Raw genomic sequence first — 22,329 nt, forward strand, 5'->3', positions numbered from 1 at the left:
TTTAAAAACTTTTAGTAGCTAGTCTCCTTTTGATGTTTTCACAACCTTTACAGGAAGGGTGGATGAACTTTTTCAGCTTTTTCTATAGGCACTTCCACTTTATCCTCCTCACACTGTTTGTCATCATTTTCCTTTTCAGCAACAGTGTCTTTTGATTTAGCCAGTTTAGGTTCCAAATCTTTCAACTCCAATCCAATATAAATCATTACTGTATTTACCTATTTCAGATTCAGCTCGGTGTCACTTGGCAGACCTTCCTAAGGTCTACTATTCTTTGCTCCTTCCAACTGACCCATCAATATCTCTAATTTCTTTGCAATCAGCTGCTGACTCTTCATGTCTGATACCAACTATGCTTGAGTAGCCATAATATTCTTTGGCATCTCTTCAATATTGCTGGTCTGATCTATGGACTGATTCTGTTGAACCTAAAAATGGTGATTCTGTTGTGCTTTCCCCCTATACTAATTGTTATACTGCACCTGATTTCTACCCCATGAGAAATTGGGATGGTTCCGCCAGTTTTAATTATAGGTGTCACTTCTACCATAAACTTCAAACCACGCATTTGCCTGTTAAATTATATTTGTTGCTGTTGCCAATTGTGCAACTCCTAACTTCATGCTGCTAAACTGATTAGTAATCTAATTTTGTGATGCAGCAAGTTGAGATGATAATGCAGTGAATTGATCTACCTCTAACACACCCACAACCTTCTTAGGAGCACTCCTCGAGTCAGCAATCCATTCAGAATTCCCTTGTGAAATATGATTTAGTGTGTACATAATTCATCATATGTTTTCTCAAGAGCTTGTCCACCAGCTGCTGAATCCAAGAGAATCTTGGTATTTTGCTCCAACCCCTTTATGAAAGTATGAACAAGAACATCATTAGACTGATGACGGTGAGGGGAATTTCTTAGCATCCTTTTAAATCTCTCCCAAAATTAGTAGAGATTTTCTCCTTCTTTTTACATGGAACTCAGAATCTTACTTCTCAAACATGCAGTCTCCCCTGATATAAAGAATTAAATTGAAACTTCCAAGCCAAATAGCCTCAAGAAGTGATAGAGAGTGGTGGTTCAACATATAATTACCTTTTTACTTCCTTAATTAAAGAAAAGGGGAAGAGAGTTAATCTAACATAATCAGTAGACACCCCTACAGGAATATACATATCGCTAATTTCCAGGAAGGTTTGTATGTGCTATTTTGGGTCATCATGTGAAAATCCAACAAATTGCCTGGCCGAATTCAGCAACTGCACCATATTTTGTTTTAATTTTAATAGACCACCTGGCTCTGTCTTGTAGATGCTATTAGTGACATGGTTCAAGAGTAGGATTGCCACTTCACAAATAGGTCGAGCAGCTTCTTGAGCAGGAGTAATTGGAATCACCAGACCTAGAACAAGTCCGTCATTTGGATCAACTAGACCAATTGGATCAACAAGATTAGGATTTCTTTGTTCTGCCATTTAAACCTGCTGAATTGGATAATCAGCTCTTCACCTTTGTTGAAATACCAGTTCTGGTTCCGAATAAGGCTCCACCAACTCTGTATCTCAAGCCAGTCAATATTCAGCTAATCCTACAAAAGTCAGACACTAAGATCAAGTCGTTAACACTTAAACAAATTATCAAAATCCAAAAAATTATAAAATTACTAATTATAATAGTCCCCGAGAACGACGCCAAAAACTTGTTGCGGTCTAACACACACATAAGTGCACGTGATCATACAAGTAATATAGTGACTAGAATAGTCAAATATCGTACCCATGAAGACTATGCAACTAGAAATTCAACAAACATTAGTTTTAACAAGAATGTAATAAGTGTTTACAAGTATCAAGATGATTAAGAAGTTTTAAGTAAAAGTATAATTAATAAAGAAATTACAAAATGCAATAAAAGCAATGTAAGTAGGGTTGTAGTCAATAATAGTTAGAATTCCAGGATTGAGACACCTTCTAACAATCTTACAAATCTCTATTCCTATCATAGTTTAGTTTATTATCAGTTTATTGATTCACAGGGTTTATAATGAGATTATAGTCTCCTGACCTCTAATATTCTACCTAACTAGACATTACAAATGCATCATTGAGTGGGGATGCAATAATCAAACTAGATACATGAAGCTATCCTCCTGTAAGTGAACCAAGCAAGGCTTCTGGGTATATCCCTATCCTAGATGCTAATTCAAATTTCTTATTTTATAAAAAATGAGAGCCTTGAACCTTAATCTCTTCGTTCTATCCTATGATTCTCCTCCCAAATTCATACAGGATTAAAGGTCTATTCTAATAGTGGCCACTCATCAAAATAGTAAGCACAAAAGATTAAGAACAAACTCTACGATAATCCAATAATAAACTACGATAGAGAATATCAAAGTACAATCATGTTTTCGACCTCAACCCCAGAATAAAGGAGTTTAGCCGCTCATGTTTGAATTCAACATCAAAAACAAGTACTTAAACATACCACGAAGTAATCCTTTTAATGAATAAGTTTAAAGAACCCTAAGAGTGGTTTTGAAAGTGTTTTTGCCTCTATTTTCCATTCCAAACTATTCCAATTGAGTTTAAGTGTTGGTTTTTATACTAGGATTAGTTTTGCATGTGCTGAAATACCCCCATGTCGCGGGAGTTATTAAATCATGGTAGAACCTGCATTGCCCGCTATATCCCATTGGATTGAGGCCCGTGTCGCCCATATTAGTCCGCCACTGTAAGGCCTGCATTGCTGGCTAGAGGCCCGTGTCGCCCGTATTAGTCCGCCACTGTAAGGCCCGCATTGCTGGCTAATCGGTCGTCTTACTGAAAGTTGTCTTCAAAAATTTTACTAATGCAAAGATCCCTCAGTCTAGGGCTTGCGTCATGGGCTAATCGCCCGCTCTTACTGGAAATTGCATCCAAATATTTCACTAAGGTATAGAACACTTGCTCCTTAGCTAGTTGTTCTGCTACTTTCTCCAGCCTTCCAAACACGATTTCCAACTCATTGTCAGTGTCCTCTCTACTCAATATAACCAATATGCATGCATCGATCATCACTTTCCTCCCGTCATGCATCCACTTGAGCCAAAACTCATCAACAATCCATGCAGCATTACTAATCACATCCAATAGGTCTAATCATGCAATTGCACACCAAAAACAATAAAAATACACATTTTAGCTCATAGAACTATGATTATCATGGGTGAATATTGGTGCTTGGACATATAAATATGCCCAAGATCGAGTATAATAAAACTTTGTATAAAAATAAACTATATACAGCTTAAACAAATAAAATGAAGAAGTTTAATCTAGATAAACAATTAACGTTGAAGTCCCTAGCAGCGGTGCCAAAAATTTATGCAACATCCAATTACATACGTAAGCATATGTGGTCATGCAAGTAGTAAAGTGGATCTTACGAGCCGAATATTGAAACCCATAGGGACTTTTTGTTAAACTATTTACTTATACCAAACCAATTTTTTTATTTATTCAACAATAAAACTAAAGATGCATGAAGTTTAAAAGATAAAACTAAACAACAAACGATACAAATAAGGATAAACTTGGGGTTGAAACAATATCGAGGAGGATAGTAGGGTCAAGGCATCTTTAACAATCTTGTAATTCTACATAATTGCATTAGTTAAGTTAACTATCTTAGTTATTAATTCCCAAGGTTAATATCATAATTATAGTCTTCTTAACCTCGAATAGTTGATTTAAATTAGCCTCACAGCTACATCATTGATCGGGGATGTGAAAACTAATTCAAATGCATTTATATTTCATCGGTATTTCATCCAACTAAGGTAAATTAGGTAATCCTATCCGAACCAGGAATCAAATATTTAACTCATCTAAAAGACAAGAACTCATTCCTTATGATCCACATTCTAATCTAATTTTACTACTTTTGGGTTCATAAAGAAATATTGGTGTATTCTAAAAGTAAACAAAACTTTGTACAAAAATAAACTATACACAACTCAACCAGATAAAAGAAAAAGTCTACTCTTGATAAACAATTAACGTTGAAGTCCATGACATCGGCACAAAAAGCTTTTATGACGTCCAACCACACACACAAGTGTATATGGTCATGCATGTAATATATTGGCTCTTGTGAACTAGATGTAAAACCGACAGGGACTTGTCGTTTAACTATTAACTTACACCAAACCAATTCTTTTTATTTATTCAAGTTATAGAACTAAGGATGTATGAAGTTTAAAATTTAAAACAAAATAGTAAACTATACTAATGATGATGAACTGAAACAATATCAAGGAAGGTACTAGGGTCAAGGCATCTTGAATAATCATGTAAATCTACACAACGTTGTTGGTTAAGTTGACTATCTTAGTTGTTGATTCCTAAGGTTCATATCATCATTATAGTATTCTGAGACTCTAATAGTCTATTTAAATTAGTCTCACAATTACATCATTGATTGGATATGTGAAAACTATATCAAAGGCATTTATACTTTATCTCGTATTTGATCCAAATGGGACATATTAGGTATATTCCTATCCTAAATGTGAATCTAGTTTTTAAATCATCTAAAAGGCAAGAAATCATTCCATATGCTCCATATTCTAATCTGGTGTTACTCATTCCATACTCTCAAAAGAAATCAAGATGTATTCTAAAGGTAGTGAATTAATAGAATAGTAAGTACATGAACTTAAGAACAACCAAAAATAATAATCAACTTTAACCAACTTGAATGTTAAGATAAGAAATCATGCTAATAGCCTAAACCCTAAAACTATTGTATTTATCCAACCATATCCCTACAAAGAATCACCATGAATGAATTCAAAAGTAAAACTACAAGAAAACTAAAAGTATAAAGAAGAAAAATCCTAAATTAGAGCCCTTGTTTCCATATCTCCTTTCCAAATATCTACTATTCCAAAGATTTATTGTTAAGGTGCCTAAGTACTCCTTATATAGTCCATTATGTACTCCGTTGGTGTACCCAAACAAATCATAAGCATTTACCACTTTATCCTCAATTTAAACCAAGTTAAAACCTATTTTTGATGGGCTAGGGGAGGTTGCATCGCACAGCCTATTGCATGGCTAATGATGTACGAAACAAGGATATAGAATAGACCAAATAGTATTTATTATACCTATGGAGTTTACCTTAAATCCCCATTCCATGGGGGTGCGGCGCAAGGGTGCCCCCTCACGGTGCAATTTTGGTCAATCTTTGTTCTCTTCTTCTTGTCTATGTGTTACTTGTTTCTCTACTCCTCGTGGATTGTTTGAAGGCTTTATTTAGATTTCATATCTCCTAAATTTCTATCCTACAACAACTCATAACAAAAATTAGTCAATACAACACAATTGAGCTCATCAAAGTACACTAAAACAATCATAGCATAGGCTAACCTAGCTAGTTTTCTCGTTTAAACTCTATTTAATTCGTTTGACTCTTGAATTGTTTCAAATGCACCTTAAACACTATAAACATGAAAACTAACACATAAATAAACAAAAACACACTTTATTCTTCATTAATCATATAAATTTATCCTCCAAACTAAGATAGAGGCTCATAGATAATGACACTTGGGTGAATAAATATGCGCAAGATCACCACCCCACACTCAAAGCATTGTTTGTATTTGAACAACTCTTTACACTAATAAAGTAAATCACAACTCTAACACCACTATTTAAACTAAGACACTCAAGCTAGAACTACATTAACTACATGAATAGAAATTCTTGTATTTGGCAAGTCATATTCCAATTGAAATCGCATGAAACTACTTTAAGACTTCCTAGCATCAAGAATTTACTCTACTATGTGGCAAACGGATACATATTACTCAACCAAGAGATAATATAATTCACATATCCATCATTAAACTTGTGTCCTCACCACAAGAGTTCCACCCATATTCACTCATAAAAATACACTTTATCACAAAAATGGGCATAAGAATCAAATTTCGATCACTTTCACAAGCAATTATTGTGTCACATAAGATAAACCATATGTTTCTCTTAGTGTGGTATGCCACAAATATCAAAATATCAAAGTTTAAGATCAAGTTGACTAAATGGGTTGTAATGTAGACTAAGGGATGGGTAGAAACTATTCTAGAAAGTAAATGTGACTATCTTCCCTAAGAACTTTAATATAGTACATTTTACATTGAATGCATCTCTAACTATCCTATTCTTCACCACTTTTATCTTTCCACCTCTCTTTTAGTTTGCCCAATCTCTTTAATCTAGCTTATACATCTTTAGTAGGGAGTACTTTCTATCTACACATGATGAAATTCTATTGATCAATTTTTCTTTTCATTACATTACTCCCAACCACAATACATAGACTTTTTCAACACACTGATAGCTAATAGCTTGGGCTTCACTTTCACTTTTTTCTTCTTCAATTTTACACTCTTTAGCATCTAAACTTTTCAACCAAAGATCTTAGAATTTTGGATTAAATTACAGTCAATTGAAATAAAAGGAATAAGCTACATATGAGGCTACCAAAGAATAGGCTAAAGGCTCAACATGGCTAATTAAGGTCATGTAGAAAGGGTAGATAAAACAGATATCAAACATGGCTATCAAGGAAATTCCTATATTATCTCCTAAACCCAACATTCTTTATTTCGATTTGCAAACACCGGAGGAAGTTCTAGACATTAGTTTACAAATATGGAATATAGCAAAAACCTCAACACTCATGACACATATTCAAATCAAGACAGATCCCTATAGACTCTCAATCAAGCAATTGCAAGAATTAAAATTTAAACAAAAATCACACAAGACTCGGATAAAAGATCCTAGGTGCCTCACAGTTATTCAACTTTCACATTATTCCATAGAATTTAACATCACTTGTAATAAGAACTAATGTGTCGCACCTAGTTAGAGGATCTCTATATGTTCCTAATAAAAGCTTACTCCTAAAAATAAAAAAGGATACTGGATTCGAAGGGTTTTCCCTTGAAAAAGAATGAAAAAGAAAAATCAAGGGGTGAGTGAAGTGTGCTTCTACTAAACAGACACCAAAAAAAATTGAAAATTAACTAAGATAAAAAAAAATTGTAACTTTTGAATTCAATAAAATACTAGAAAATAAATCAAATGATAACCCTATAGAGCAATAGATTAAAATGAAAATATTATAGCACACTTAACCCTAGAAAATTGAAAGATTATATAGTCCCCGAAATATAAATCAAAGAAAAAGTTTAGAAATACTCCATGAGGTCTTTAGGCCTAGCTTGTAGCTTGTCACTTTCTCAAATTTCCATCATGGAGGTTAGAGGACCCCACACTTAGGATTTCACCATACTCCTTTGGTTAGATTTGGGGTACTCGGACTTCCCGTAATCTGCAAACACAAACAAAAAAAAGCAAAGGTTACATTAATAAAAAAAATAGGAACAAACTACTAATTAAACATTGGGTTGCCTCTCACAAGTGCCTGATTAAGCATTGCAACACAACCTATCTATTTTTTCTCCACCTTAAGGATTTAAATTTTACCTCAAGTTTGTATCCATCTTCTTGCTTCTCTCATTGGGTGGTTATACAATGATGAAATAATCAAGTAATGGATGATGCATGATATATTTCTTGGCCATGGGTGAGCCATGTTTTTCTATTATTTGTCTTGTACAAATTTAAGAATGTAGGATTCTTGTTCCTCGTCTACACACTCCTCTACTAGTTTAGATGACTCAGAAGACATGTCATTATCTAGGAATAATGTATAGAAGTGTTTTGAATAAGACCCAACACATCCCACCTTTAAACTTACACCATCCATAACATACTCACTCTTATTCACCTTCTCAATGTCAACCTCAATCAAAGAATGTTAGATAAATGGTTGGAATTTTTTTTTCCTTTCCACAAAGAGCCTAGTCTCAACAACTATTAGTGATTAGACATTAGACATCTCTATTTTTTTATCAACTAAATATTCAATTCACGCATATCTAAGACCAATTGAGCTATCACTGAAACTAGTTTATCTCTCCCCTTCTTTAGTTGGGTTTCCATGGTTGAGAGACTATCCTGAAGACACTTATGAAATTTAATCTATTATTTTAGTTCCATTAATCAATCTTGGCTTACTATGTCTTCTTTATCATAACTTTCTTCTACTAGGGCCTCCCTTTCTTCATCAATCAAGGGTCCTCTTAAGTGTTGTCTAAGATAATAAATTGCTGATCAACATAACTTCTAGCCCTAACTTTTAGCTCTGTGACATTCTTTGTATATTCCTTGTGTTGTTTCTGTTAATGTTCTTGCAACTTCAGTATTTGCTTCAGCAATATATGAGTTGAGCCTAATGTGCTGCCTCATTAGCTCTATTAGCCCCACTAACATCACAAACAATAGACTGATCATAATAGGAGTTCAAGGGAGGGAATAATTATTTGGAAAATCACTTCAATGACTATCCTAACCACCACGTATCTGGCATATATTTAATTCCAAAGATTGGGTAGGTGCACACAACCCTCTCTCTTGAACATCATGATAATTATCATCTAAGTGTGATCCTCTACTAAAACAACAAGAATTGTCATCGTTCAACCACTAATTATCCTAGCCTAACATATCAAGAAAGATAAATAGAAAAGGAAAACAAAACTTTATACAAAAATAAACTATATACAACTCAAACAAATAAAATGAATAAGTCTAATCTAGATAAATAATTAACACCAAAGTCCCCGACAGCAGCGTCAAAAACTTATATATCCACAACCCACACACGTAAGTGTACGTGATCGTGCATTTAATAAAGTGGTTCTTGCTAGTAGGATGTCAAATCCACATGGACTTATAATTTAACTATTCACTTAGACCAAACCAATTCTTTTTGTTATTCAAACGATAGAACTAAAAGATGTATGAAGTTTAAAAAATTAAACCTAATAGTAAACTACACCAATAATGATAAACTTTGGGTTGAAATAATATCAAGAAGAGTAATAAGGTCAAGATATCTTGAACAATCATGTAAAGTTGCACAATCACGATGATTATGTTATTATCTTGGTAGTTGATTCACAGGGTTAATATAATGATTATGATCTTTCGAGCCTCAAATAGACTATTTAAATTATACTTCCAACTGTATCATAGAGCAAAAATGTGTGAACTAATTCAAACACATTTATATTTCATCTTGTATTTAAGTCAAACCAGGCAAAATAGGTATATTACTACCCTAACCATGAATCTAGTCTTTAATTCATCTAAAAAACAAGAACTCATTCCTTATTCTCCAAATTTGAATCTAATGTTACACCTTTCAGGCTCACAAAAGAAATCTAGATATATTCTAAAGATCCTGAATCAATAAGATAGTAAGAACACAAATATAAGAACAACCAAATATGATAATCAAATTTAACAAACTTGAATGTTAAGCTAAGAAATCATGTTCGTAGCCTTAACCCTGAAAAGAGTGAAGTTATCCAATCATAGTCATAAAAAGAATCACCATTGATAAATTCATAAGTAAAACTATAAGAAAATTTAAAGTAAAATAAAGAAAAACTCTACTAGAGCCTGTGTTGCCTTCTTTCCTATCCAAACATGTATTAATCCAAAGATGTCTTGTAAATGTGGATAAGTCATTATAAAGTCCCCTAGGTCATCCATAGACGACCCCAAATGAATCATAAGTATTACCATATTGCCCTCAACTTAAACCAAGTCAAATTTAATTTTTGGATGGTCTTGGAGGGTTTGCATCGCGTGGCCCATTGCATGGACAAGGGTTTTCCATGAAGGAATATAGCATGGCCCAAACAGTAGATCCTCTATCTATGGGGTGTTCCGTAACTTCCCCTACCATGCCATGGGGGTATGGCGCAAGGGTGCCCCCTCATGGTGCGATTTCGATTAATTTTTATTTCTTCTTCTTGTCTACTTGTTACTTATTTGCCACTTCCTGTGTCTTTTTTATAGGATTCATTTAGCTTTCATAGCTCCTCCATTGTTCTCCTACAACAACTCATAACATACATTAATCCATATAACACAATAGTGCTCATCAGTGTACACTACAACAAGCATAGTGTAAGCTAGTTTTTTCGTTTAAACTCTATTTGATTCTTTTGACTCTTGACTTATTTCAAATGCACCCTAAACACTCTGAACATGCAACTTAACACACAAATACACACTTTATACTTCACTAAGCATATCAAGTTATCCTCAAAACTAAGCTAAATACATATAGATAATGACACTTAGGTGTATAACTATGCCTAAGATCACTGGCCCACTTTTTCTTTTTCTGGCCAAATCCTAGAAAGATAAAGTAAAGAGAGTTTATTAGTCACACTCTTTGAAAGATAAGAAAACTTCAGATGGTCATCTTTCCAGAAGTAAAATGATGCTAACATGATTCGCGCAAATAACTACTTTTTAATTTTTGTAATCGAAAATAGTTACTATCATGGATCTTTGACCTTCATTGTTGAACCTACTGACATTGTTATTATTGGAGTTCTAAATTTCACATATAAAACTCCAACTTCCTAGAATTTCACTTGTAAATTTTTTAACCTCATTAACTAATTTCAAAAATGGGATCGAAAAATGGCGAGTGCATGTTATTTCCACTATTACACTTCCTTTTGATCAAGATTAATTATCTTTTATTTTCCTTAGTAATGATGATAATCTAAACTCAAAGTGTGCTTAAAAGAAATTATCCTAATTGTTTATGAAGTGAATTCCAGACAAGGAAATGGTCTAGTCTAGCTGCCGGTTATCAATCATGTTTTATTATAACGTTTAGCTAACCCAAATTAAACTTGTTAGGATCAGCAACTGATTCTACTGAAGAATCTTGTATCTTCTTCCCAAAAACTATTTCATTATCCAATTGATGATAAAAGGTGATTACACTTATTGCAGGTGGGGCCTGGGAATAATGAATGCTTCCCCTACCCATCCCCTCAAAAAGAAAAAGTCACAATTTTATTCATTGTCTCACTTTCATAACGAACTTTGTTAGGTGCAAAAATTATGACATCCAACCATACCACTGACCTAAGCAAGGAATCTATTTACCAACAAACAAACTTTAGCAGAACGTTAGGTCAATATTTCACCAAATATGATTTGATCCAATGTTAATAACAGGTCAACGTATTAGCTTTGATGAGTACCCCTACACCATACATGGAATACTAGTACTACATGGTAACAAATGGAAATATCGCACCGACATCTTATTTGCTACATAGTTACACTGAGGGTCATTGCAACCCAAAAAAACATGTAATTGCAGCTGATGCACCAAACAATACTTGCGATGTTTCGAGAAGATTAACAGAAATCTAAAATCAAATCTTTGACTTCGTCTAGATTCAACATAAAATGCGACGTAGAGAGCACTGAACAAATATTTGTAAAGCTCTGCCTTCTTAGAATGGCTGCAGGTGATCATATCGTCGACTTGACTTAATTTATCAAGATAAATGCAACAGATATATAGAAAGAGAATGTTATCTCAGGCTTACAGCAAAATTCTTAAAGTTACAAGATGATTCCTTTTAATTTTTTTGCACAAAATAAGATGATTAAGCATATATAGAATCTAAGTAGGAGTCAACCAATAAATCAAAGAGCCACAAACCTTGTTGCAGCCTAATTGATGATTTTTGTCCCCCTCTATGGATTTAGCCCGATTCAGCTTGGAAATCTTTTCCTCCAGAGTAGAAGGAAAATGTTGCCAATATCATTGTCAATATACATGGTCAATTTGATCGGATCTAAGAGACAGAGCCAATGACCATGATAACCTGATCAGCAGAAACATAATAATTTTTTTTGGTTCAACTTTTAAAAAGACCGATAAAGTTCTTTCTTCAGTTAAATAGATGCACCTCACAAAAGAAAAAGATTCATCTACATCACATTGCATGAGTGACTTGTATATTCCCTCTGAACAAGTGTCTACTAATCAAACTTGAATGGTTTCTGGCTTTCTGCATTTGTGAATAGAAGCCTTAAGGAATTGAAGTTCATCGATAACAGAAACCAAAAAATTGTAACAACAGATCTATATACAATAGGGTAGATCCCCTGCCAATGAAAATTAAAAACTTGAACACCTCTACTTGAACAGTTAGGTTATCCATAAAAAGTTTAGTATAATAAAGAATAAAAAGGAAAGCGGAGATGAAATATAACCAATGTCATCATCCCTGACGAATTCCTCTAGAAAATTTACAGTAAGGTATTCATAAGAAACAACATATGGAAAAACATGGCTCTAACCCTCACTGCCACTTCCCTATAATTGATTTTTACTTCACAAGTAAATGTGCTAGTCTATTAGGATCAATAGTTGTCAATCTCGTATATACCACACTAAGGACTATTTGTCTTTGGATCCAAGGAAATGAAGAAACAGAAAGGAAAACATTGAAACCTATCATTCCTTTTAGAGGTTTCAAAAAAGAAATATATAACTAACAAGCAAACAACAACATACCCAATATATTTCCATAAAATAAGGTCTGGGGAGGGTAAATGTACGCAGTCCATACCACTACCTCAAAGGTGAGATAGAGAGGTTTTCGATAGACCCCCGATTCAAGACAAAAACAGGACCTAAATGAGAAAGTAAAGGAATAAGAAATAATAGGTATTAACACACCAAATAAAAACATAAGCAACTGTCAGGATCTGAACTAGGACGTGGTCATGACGGCCATCTCAAGTCCCCCATAAACCGAAAACCACCCCTATACCTAGCCGAAACACCACACACTACCTAACAGTGGTGGGATTTCAAATATATAACAAGATAGTACAAGATAAGCTCAAAGAATTTAAGACATATCTATAACCGGTAATCGACCAAAAATAACCAACCAACATCATCCAAGTCCACAGTAATCCACAAAGCCTTCTAACAAAATTGGATTTAATAAAGTGTTGGGACATGCCCCCGACCCTTACAATGATAATGACAATGTTAATGATAATGTGAACTCTCAATGCTAGTCCACGAATGGAAACTGATGAAATGTCCAAGTCTTCCGGAGAATGGAAGCTCACTACTTCACCACCAACGATCGACGAACCAAGATGATCCATCTAACACTACACAGGAAAAGTACAAGTATCTCCAGTTCCTACATCGCATGGGGATACAACGTCCGGGGACAGTTAGTAGGTTGAGCAATAACAGTAACTCAGGGATAGGAGATAAAATAATGTCAAGTTAAATATAATTTAAAACTATGTGAACGTCATCATATACATACATAAATAATATGTTGGGAAAGGAAACAAGGCTTAGAATGCACTTAAAAATTTTATCCTGAATTATGTAGCTTAACTATCATAATATAAGAAGGCACTTACGGGCTATATGGGTCCAACTCTCCCCCAGCAAAAAAGGCCCAGTGCTTATAGCCGCATGAATTAAATGATGTACATATGCACCATGGGCGACTCAAACCTCCTAGTATACCAAGGTGACTTAAGAACCCAATCACCAAATATAATATTGGGGAATCAAACCTCCCAATCATATAATAAGGAGAACTCAAACCACTCAGTTATTTAGACCCCTGTGTAGGCAATTGCGGTTTTCAGTATTGGTCCCTTGGGACCTCCACTTTTATGAATCAGCTACACAACCCTCATTAAACCTAAATTAAAACATTTATCACACATTTTCATTTATTAAACTGCAATACACATTTAGGCATACACTGTTGGTATCGTCATACTAATTACACTTGCAAGATAACATCAACATGCCATCACAATTCCATTAACTTGGGAAAATAAATCTCTTTATTCATTAAATCAAATAACATGTTTCAATAACCTCTTTATATCATGTGATTGTTCCAAAAAAAGTTTAATGCAATATTACTAGTAATCAAAACCACTTTCACAAAACTGGGTTGGGGTTATTACCAACCCAATTGTCAATATTCACAAAAATTAGGGAATCACAATCTACTAGTTTCTTAACCATGCCTATGCATCAAATTGATTTCAAAATCACCTTTTAAAATATGACCAATACATACGTAAAAATAAAACATCGCATAAAAAACAACCATTCAAAACCCTCAACCCATATTGAAAACCCACATTTAAAACCATCTAATTTATTTATTTATTTTGGTTAAATTTAATCTTTTATTAATAATCAAAAAATAAAAGATACAAGAGTATCAAACTGGGTCAAACACCGACCCGGTCCATTACAACAGCAAACAACATGTATAAAAAAAGGGTAGGGTTTTTATAATGAGCTAAGTCAGCTCTTTCACTCTTCTTAGCTCTCCCCCTCCACCGCCAGGGCTGACTACGAAAATCTTCAACTGATTCTACTCTTTCTTTAGGTGATAAGCTCCATTCCCTGGATTTGTTGCTTTTCATCCTTGTCCAGCTATCAAGAGTAAGATCCTTAGCTCTTCTTCTTCTTTGTTCAGATATAATGTTCTTTACTTTATTTCCAATTGAGATCTCAAGAGTAAGGGTGAATGCAATGCTTATTTGGTGATAAAATGAAGGGTCTAGTCCACTGAGCTTTGATAATCCATTCTGGTAAGTGTTTTCATCTGTTGTACTTGTTCAAACCTCCCTTTCTATGATGTAACAAACTACTTCTTGACTATTTAAAGAAGAAAGGGAGATTGTAGGAAACTCAAACCGATGGAAGACTACATGGTATCAAAAGCCTCAGCTTCTCTAGATGTAGATCTGACCTTTGGACCCCTCGATCTACTAAGAGGTCTTTTGTTGCTTGTTGGTGTAGTTAAGCTAAGTAGCTTTTTCCTTTTTTTGTTTGTCTTCTAAAGGTTGTAAATCTGATATGATGCATGTAGAGAAAAAACGTGTGCTCTTACCTTCCCAGTCTGTTATCACTTTAACGCTGCTAGCCTTAAGTTGGAAGTTTGGTACTTATCACTATTTAGAATCTTCCTAGCCATGCTTGGTAATTGATGGAATGATGTGTATATGAATGCCTCTTCTTGTAAAGCTATGTTAGCCAAGTAATCTGCATATTGATTGCCTTCCCTGTATATATGGATTATTTTAAAATGCTTGGTAGAATAATTGCCATATTTTCTTGATTATATCCTCTAGCTATAATGGTACTACCCATTCCATTCTTAACAATTTTTGCATCAGAAATGAGTCTATTTGTATGATTACTTTATCATTTTCTGCTGAATTGCAATGTCTTGCTGCATTTAATATAGCCATAGCTTCAGCTTCCACACTACTTATATCTTCTATAGCAGCTCCCTCTACATGTATTTGATCTCTCCTAGCATTCTTTAGACAAAATACCTAAGAATCCCTCCCTGGATTGCCCTTAGAAACCCATCTATATTATATTTAACCCAACTATCAGTTGGATTCTCCCATAACACTGGAATAGCTTTAATGCTAAGCTTCAACTAATTTAGCTGATTAATCCCTGCTATATAGGACCATATCAGATTATGAGAAGGATAGGTGGAGTTGCGTATGATTTAGAATTTCTAGCTAGTTTGGGTTCTGTTCATCCGGTATTTCATATATCTATATTGAAGAAGTGCATTGGAGACCATTCTTTAGTATTGCCTACCGAAGAAATAAAAGTGACAGACTCGTTATCCTATGAAAAAGAGCCTATAAAAATTTTGGATCACCAAGTTAGAAGATTTAGAAACAAAGAGATAGCCTTAGTTAAAGTGTTGTGGAGAAACAAGAAAATTGAAGAAGCAACTTGGGAATCATAAGTTGACATGAGAGCTAGATACCCAAACCTGTTTGATCCAATGGATGATGAAATGGGAGGTACAATCCTTTCCTTATTCTTTCTATGCCTTAATATGATTGAAATTAGGCTTTTTTATGTCCCGCGTCAACATTCGGGGACGAATGTTCCTAAGGGGGTATATTGAGATGCCCCCAAACTTTTCCTAGATAAATTTTGTCCCTAAAGTGTTAAGATTTGGATTCTAGAATGATTTACATTTATTTCCCTATGGAATTCCGTAGATTTCAACTTTTCATTATGTATATGACTGAATAAGCTTTCCGTCAATTTAAGATTCGTCCAAAACGGGCACTCGGTGAAGAAGTTATGGCTATTTTATGTGCTAGTCATAAAACATTGTCATTTTGGTGTTTAGCCCGTTGTAGAGATGGTTTAATTAGGAATTGTCAAATTCTAGTGCAACCTCGTGATAGTGACGTATCGCAGAGGATCCTAATTTTGCATTCGTCAATTTCCAGTGAGCCACCATAATTGTGGTGCATCGCGGTGGCCCATAAAATCGGGCACCAATTATATTTCAACTCCGTCTCATTAAGGGTAAAATGGTACTTCCCCAACCCCTTATCATCTCTAACACAGGATTTAATCCCAAGAACACCAAAGTAAGATTATTTTCATCAAAATCTCTCAAGAAACTCCATTAGGGTTTCAAACTAAAAGTCCTCGTAACTCAAGATTCAACTGTGAGCTTTTGAAGATAATTAGAGATTTAGAATCTCCAATCCATAAGCTTCAATAATCATTCATTATTCTTCAAAATAGAGGTACGCGGGGTTTTTCTAAAATCTCATGGGAATAGAAATCATGATTTTTAGAAAGGGATTTTCAGATTTATGAATACATTTATGTTTTAGAAATCTTGACGGTATTGTTTTGGTCTTTTGACCTTCCCTCACATTGATTCAAAATTGTATATATATGTATGCTTGTTTTTTAAGGTGGATGATTTAATTAAGAGCATGACTTATATAAAATCCCTCTTTTGTTTTGATTTTCCTTTACTTATTATATGCTATAGATGTTCTGAATGCATCCTTGAAAAGCATGGTTGAAAATGTCTTGAATTGTGTTATGATTGGATTAAGATTTGGATTTCAAAGAGAGGGTAGTTGTGTTGATAAATGTTGAAAATATTCATATAAGGAAAGAGTGTAAGATTTTGCCAAAAGCACATGACCACCATATGTTTAATGGATTTTTGCATAGTTTTTATTGATGCTTCAGAACATGAAATCTCTTGTAGTATTTGCATGTTTGGGTGGTCTGAACTATGTTTTAATAAAAGATCATGCTTATTATAATATGTATCAGAAATAGGACTTGCAAGTCTTGGTGTGACGACACCAATTCAGATTATGCCATGATAATTCAGAACAGAATAGAATGCATGCTTGGAATTAGACTTTCAGATTTTAAGATTTAGAATGATGTATGTTTAGAAATGGTTAAAACTAGGCATAATGATATGTTAGGTGGTTTCCCGAAGGAGGCATAAGTTCAGATAACTCATTGTCCAAAATCATGATTTGTCGATCCAGGTATATTATATTATGCTAGCCTAGTGTCGTGTGGTGTATCAGAAATAGAAACTTTAACCCTTGTGGCATACTCGAGTTGGGGGCTTCCCCGCCGAGTCAATGGAAGATTCCATATAGCCAGTGGGATTTTAGAATTGTAGGGGTGTACCACCTAACTCAGAAGTAATACAAAGAACAGACAGTTCATTGACAAGAATGACTTATGATTTTCAGAATGTGCCCATGTGTTTTGAGAACTGTTTATGCATGATGTTTTAACAAATTGCTCTCCACTATTTAACTTATATAAAAGTTTTATTTTGGATTAGTTTTCATACCAGTACATCTGTATTGACCCCCTCTCCTCCCTCCAGGTTTTGAGTATCAGTTTAGGGGTCCAGAGAAGCAATAGATTTTATCAAACAGAGTTGCAGTACCCAGTTGGTGAGCCTTCTTTATTCCAGATGGCCAGTTTACTTTTAGACAACTATTATTAGATATAGTTTGGACTATTGGCGGCCTTGTCCCAGTTTCAGATAGTTGTCAGATTTTCATGTAGTAGACATTTCGCAGATTGAGTCAGATGTTATTTAGATGTAGTTGATTTACAGTTTCCATACTTATGATGAATTCAGAATTGACCATGTTTCCGTAGCAGATTATGTTTCTGCATCATCTTTTATTATATGAATGTTGTGCATGATTACCAGATAGAGAAAGGCGTTCCGGGCCTCCATGGTTTGGGATGTCCATCACGGCCAAGCCCTAGTTCGGGTCGTGACAGTTTTGTATGATTTTTAGTAGCCATGTCTAGAAGTAAGGGTTTGCCTACTATTGATGCTATTGAAAAATGGGTTCTTTGGCAAAAATAATTTGTAGTAGATCTGGTAGTGAGATCCAAGACACTCCAATAGTGGTTTCCACATCAGGCTCAAACCAAGGATCCCATTTGAGAGTCCTTATTTGCCAGTACATCTCTCTTGCCTTGATATAGTATGCACTCGCAGACATCAAGTGAACATAATCCTCTAGCTGATTTAATTGAATCAAGATATGCCTAGAATCAAGAACTCCAATTGTACAGTCTCCTTTAATCCCACACTTTTAAGGGATTATTCTTCTTAGTTCATTAATATCCGGTTTACCATAAGAAAATTTGCCAATGACAGCATATTGCAAATTTTATTGCATTATCAAACTTTGTAGTTCTGAGGATTTCTACATAACTAATGGCTCTCCATGCACCATAATGATGGGTTTCAAAGGAACCCTAGTATTTTCATGTACGTAAGGTTTAGCCTTAAAAAGATCTGCATATTTTGGTGATGCTACATGATTTTTCTTTTCTCCTTCTGCACTGTGAGTCTGTAATTCATCCTTATGCTTTTGAAGCTCATCCGGTGGGCTTATCCTATCGGATGTGGTTGCCACTGTGATCGGAAAACTAGCTAAAAATAGAAAATGAGATCGTCGTTTTTAGGGTTAAGTAATTTTTCCATAACTATTTTGCAGTTGACTTGTCCCATCTAATTAAACCATTCAAATATATGTTTTTCATAAATTGAGGATTAGGAAAGAGTAACAAGCCTGAAACACCATGTTTTATGGAGAAAAATCAACCCTTGAGCCCTTGGATGACCAACTTCTTAGAAACTTTAGCTTGAGGAAATTTTAAAGAGTTTAAGAGAGTGTTTTGATTGGGAATAATATATTAATGAAGTCCCAAATAGGGATTTAAGTCATAGGGTCTGAGTGGGGAATGAAGGAAATTAGTAGGATGCTATTAAAAAGACTGGAAACCAAAGACTAGTCGTTATGGGTGATCACATGACTCATAGGGTCACCCTATGACTCATTTAATCAAGTTGTAGTCTAGATAGTTTCCAGGGCCACCCCACACTAGTCTAGTTACGAGTCACGCCATACGACTCATATCCAGTCCTTACGACTTGTAACATTCTAGTTGTAGTCATAATAAGAACCTAGGTTAGTACACTAGTTTCCCTACAATTGGAACACTACGACTCGTTATGAGTCTTGACGACTCGTTAGGCGTTGTTCGTGATAACTTAAGAAAATCAGCCATGCACACTGGTCAAACTATGATTAGGGTCCTTACGACTTGATGAGGACAACGAGGATAAAATTTTAGAAATTTTCAAGGGCTAAAAATATGTGGTGTTACAACCACACAATCACCAAATAATATGACAAACGATAACACACTCAGACACAAGACAAGCACTATGACTACTAATATAGATAACAAAAAAAAGTCCTACTTATTATCAAGGACGTCCTCCTTCCTACTAACCTTTTGAGAAATAAGTATAAAGCAAAGATGAAAAGGAGGAAAAGTTAGTTATTAGATTCTAGATTTTAGTACATATAGAAACAATATCAAGCAAAGATGAAAAGGAGGAAAAGTTAGTTATTAGATTCTAGATGTTAGTACATATAGAAACAATAAGATTGAATACAATTCTAACCTACAATGGTTCTTCTTTCTTCTTCATCTTCTACTCTCTATTTCTCTGATCACTACTCTTTATTCTTGATCTTCTCTTGGTCAAGCTTTATTACTATGTTAATCTTCATGGTATTAGATCTTATAATCAACAGAATAAACACTTCAACTCAATCCTAGTTCTCAATTGAAAACTACATTGGTTCTTGAATTCAAGAACTACAGAATTTAATAGTTTTTTTGAAAATTCTCTTTAATCGATTGCAATGGCGATCGGTGTGTTGACACCTAATTTTGAGTACCCGATACTTTTTTAGGCTGCTATTTTATCAAAATTATTAATTTCAAATATTAATATTCTTACACATAATTCTTGTATCAAATAGATATTGCATTATTTATATTCTTACACATTATTCTTGTATCAATAGATATTAGGGCATCGCAATCATGATTTAAAAAATATATAAATTATTTTTATTACTTTTTAATTATCATTTTTTACAATTTGTCAATTCAAATATAATATTTTACATAATTTTATTAGTAAAATTATTTTAGCGAATATGCATACTAATAATTCTCAAATGCATTGTCTATTATTATTATTGTTGTTGTTGTTGTTGTTATTTTTGTTGTAGTTATTGTTATTATTATTGTTGTTGTTGTTGTTGTCGTTGTTGTTGTTGTTGTTGTTATTATAATAGCAGCCAATTTCATTTAATTCTTCTACATATTTAATTTTTGACCACTTTTGTACTCAATTGATGACAATTCTAGCCAATTTAATTTAATTTAAAAGTCCCAATTCATTTCCTAATCCTTTTAATCTCAGTCATAGATCATGATCGATCCAATGGTTGAGATCACATCCCCCATTCTTTCCTTTTAAACTCAAAACAAAACTCTAATCCTATTTTCCCTCAAACAACCGCATAACCTTCCCCTCTTTTCCCTCTCTTCTCTCCATTCTCTCTAAACGAGCCACCATCATTCACACCAGTGATGACAGCCACCGTGTACTATTTTATCTCTCCTAATACAAGCCAAATGGCCATCATAAATTGTGATGACATCATTCAAGGCCAACACATAAAGACTCAAGTCTTGGTCATCTCGAGACACCATTTTGAGCACCCAATAGAACAATGTCGTGAGTGGTTGATTGCTTGGTAATACGAGCATGAGGAGTTCCAAGCCATTTACAAGAAGCCTTTGGAAGCTTGAAGAACTCGAGGCCACCTTTAAAGCTTAAAGAACCTGAGGCCTTAGAGTGTAAAGAAGAACCCACAGCTTGGAGTACTAAGGAGGGGCAACCTTGAAGTTTTCAAACTCATTAAGGGCATTTTAGTAATTTCTTGGAGTGCTAAGGAGGGGCGCCCTTGGAGGGTAAAAGATCATTAAGGGTGTTTTAGTCTCTTTGTTTTGTAAGGCTATAAATAGAATCTTGTAGGTTGATTTCTTCTTGAAGATTGATATTGAAACTTGAAAGAACAATTATTCTTTTGAGAGAGAGTAGAGAAATCGTAACTAGGACAAGACATAGTGAGGATTCACTTGTGTTGCATTTTGGCTTAGAAATTTGATTTTTTTAGGTGAATTGAATCACTCTTGGATCCAAGTAAGAACTAGGCGTTTTTCATCTGAGTCTTAAGGGTTTTAGTGCATGATACACCCATTGGTTCTTATTACTTGTACGCTCTTATATCATGTTATCTATCCTTTTTCTTTTATAACTTAGTTTGGTATTTGTTTCTTGTCTCTTGTTCTAAGTTTGGATATTTTCTTCCTTAGTTCAGATCTCATCTTATTTTAGCCTTTTCTACTTAAATCTCGTATCATCTCCGGCTGCACCAACACCTTCCCCATTACCTTCTCTTATCTCTTCTTTTCTTTCCTATCGCGACCAGTCATCGCCAGCAAAACCCCATCATTTTCACCATTAATTTCGATGAACTTCATAGCAGCACCTCCATTAACCAATACCCGAAGCCACTGCTGCTTCGGCTGTTCCAGCAAACCCCATACCACTTTTTGCCTTGCTCCCCTTTTCTTTCTCTAACTACTCCACAAGTTGTCACCTTCATCCGTTCCCTACATTCCTCAACCACTGGTCGACTAAGCTACCGATGAACCATCGATCAACACCTCTACGACACCAAGAAGACACCAAGAATGGCTACCATCAAACCGTCATATTTTTCGTCCATGTAGCGCCACAACGGGCATAGCTGGCGGAGCAGCCAACAAGTTAAGTCAGCAACTCGCACCACCACAATAACACCAACAACCTTCCTTATCTCTTACACTGCCACAGTTACTCCGCCGCCATTGACTTTGATTGGAATTCACTGTAAAATCATATGCATGTAATGAAGAATTTATCGACGTAAATCCGTCTCAGGTTTGTTTTCATTTTGAGTTTTGCCTAAAACTTTCACTTTTTTTTTCTCTTAAACGATTCTTAGATTAAAAATTGGTAATGTTTGACTTTGAATTTTTGATAA

The 22,329-nt window shown here is 34.6% G+C and overlaps 1 long non-coding RNA gene across 1 annotated transcript; it reads right to left on the bottom strand.

The window, feature by feature from the left end:
• Positions 1 to 1,104: 1,104 nt before the first annotated feature.
• Positions 1,105 to 12,503, bottom strand: LOC124885596. Its single transcript, XR_007042840.1, has 3 exons — positions 11,922 to 12,503; positions 11,672 to 11,837; positions 1,105 to 7,390 (listed from the first exon to the last, which is right to left on the bottom strand). It is a non-coding gene; the product is annotated as an uncharacterized LOC124885596 (long non-coding RNA).
• Positions 12,504 to 22,329: the final 9,826 nt, after the last annotated feature.

Source organism: Capsicum annuum, chromosome 7 (genome assembly GCF_002878395.1).
Source record: "Capsicum annuum cultivar UCD-10X-F1 chromosome 7, UCD10Xv1.1, whole genome shotgun sequence".
NCBI classification, from domain to species: domain Eukaryota; kingdom Viridiplantae; phylum Streptophyta; class Magnoliopsida; order Solanales; family Solanaceae; genus Capsicum; species Capsicum annuum.